This window comes from Triticum dicoccoides, chromosome 4A, assembly GCF_002162155.2.
Source record: "Triticum dicoccoides isolate Atlit2015 ecotype Zavitan chromosome 4A, WEW_v2.0, whole genome shotgun sequence".
NCBI classification, from domain to species: domain Eukaryota; kingdom Viridiplantae; phylum Streptophyta; class Magnoliopsida; order Poales; family Poaceae; genus Triticum; species Triticum dicoccoides.
In genome coordinates this window covers 97,275,707-97,277,964 of record NC_041386.1, presented here as the reverse complement: position 1 = coordinate 97,277,964, position 2,258 = coordinate 97,275,707, and positions in this window count along the sequence as shown.

Genomic DNA, 2,258 nt, shown 5'->3' with positions numbered 1-2,258 from the left:
TCTCCAGCGACACCGAGCACCCCGCGCCCGATCCCTAGCCGCGCTGGAGCCCCACCTCGCCGGCGAGCCCGTGCCCGAGGACCGCGCCTCCGCCCTACAGCACCTCGCCGCCGTTCGCCGGACGCGACCCCGACGCCTCCCCGAGTCCGCTCCCATTGCCCTACGACTCCGCGTTGAGTCCCTCGGCCTCTTCCCTTTCCCTCTGTCCCGACGAACTTACCGCCACCGCGACGGCACTCGCGTCCCCATGGCTGCCTCGCACCCCCCGGAGTATGCTGGCGATAGCCCCACGGTGAGCACCGACCGGCAGTATGCTGGCGGCAGAGGGCTCTGCGCCACCGCGCTGCTGCGCACTTACGCACGACGTTGTTCGCTGACGGCCACCCCGCGTGCGTCCACGTTCCCTGCTGAAAAGTTAAAAAAAAGTAATTAGCCCTGACCATACAAATTCTTTTAAGATCACACAAATAACACAGAAAATCACATATTGTCTGCAACAGTATAGGCACTCAAGCACGGATGTTTTTCCTTCATCGAGAAGAGAGCTTCTTTCTGATAGGATTTCGAATAGAAAACAAGAGTACGTGGCGATCTACTTCCTATTTTACATAGCATACCAAATATTCAAAATGGTAAATTAGTTTTCGTGCAATAGGATAGTCTGAGTAAGAGTGGAAATAGAAGGGCGTTACTTTTGTTACCTTAATATCATAATATGTGGAGGATACTTCCACCTGGTTCCCATATATAGCAAGTTAGGTGGACAGTGGTATCCCCAACCCACCAGGGTTCAAATCCTGGTGCTCGCATTATTTCTGGATTTATTTCAGGATTTCCGGCGATGCGCTTTCAGTGGGAGGAGACGTTTCCGTCGACGACGAGGCGCCTATGGTGACTTCGTAAATCTCAAGATGATATGCCGGCTCAGTCTCTCGGAGGTGCTCATAGGGGTAGGGTGTGCGTATGTGCGTTCATAGGAGTGAGTGTATGCGCGTGTATATGAGCGCTTGTGTCTGTACTGATGCTCAAAAAAAAATCTGTGTAAAGAGTAAGAGGGTTTTCCCCTGCTACTTGAATCAGTGAAAGACAAAGAAGAATGTCTTTACCTTGATAGGGTTTCAGAAAGAAGCATGTTTCAAATAGAGTCCGAGAGATACAAAGTGTCGCAATTGAGCAGAATAATTATGATTAAATGTGTAAGCTGTCCAGCATTGCATGGTCGCGTGAATTTGTACTGTAGTCACCAAACAAAGTGTAAATAAGGTTAAAGTTGATCATGATTGATGTTCAATCCTTTCATTGTCATAAAAACATTTTGGAAAATAGCAGTATACGAATGCAACCAGAACACCGCCTTGAATATTCATCTAGAAATATACTTTTGCTGCAAAATTGACTGATCTTCACCACTGTCTATTACAGCTACAAACATAATGCGTACAATCATAACCACAAGCATCAAATTCTATTGTGTATGGAACATAAATTGGATCATATACTCGGCAGCAAGAGGCAGACCAGTGGGCCGCGGCGTTCTTGGGGCCAGGGGCGGAGCTTTGTTGGGGCCAGACCGGGCCATGGCCCGCCCAGGAATATGACAGTTTTTTTACCTATGCATGTTCCCAGCACAACCCACCTGCAGAGCCTATTAACCAGGCGACACATCTCCTCTCAGGCAGGCAGCTCATCCCCCCGTCCTCTCTCCAGCTCAATCCACTGCTGGCGCAAGTGCCCACTGCATAGCTGCACATACACAGCAGCACGTACACTACTATCTTTCCCCCAAATTAGCCTGTTCTTTTTTTTTTCAGTTGAGTACATCTTATGCATGTTTGTTGGCGCAAAATGCAGTCCTGATTTGAGTCTGCATGACATGCAATGAACTGAAAAAATGAACTTGATCTTTGGCAACATGTACAATTTGAGTTATTTGCATAGTCGGAATAAGATGCAGGTTGTTAAACATGCTATTAAAAAGCAACATGATCTTTGCCACACAATGCAGTCCTCATCTTATACAAATTGCAACGTAGGTAGTAATGGGCAAAGAAAATCAGACTCAAGAGAAGAATTGATATGGTTTTTAACAGGAAAAGGAATGACATAACTCAAATTGAGAAAGATCATGTTGCCATTGCTCGAATTAAAAAAAAACAACCACCACGATAATGTCATCACAGATTTTAGAAGCGTGAAGAATCAAAAAGCTTTCAGAATTTCAAAAAAAAATTGTGCTCTCCTTTTAGTCTGGGCCGCCC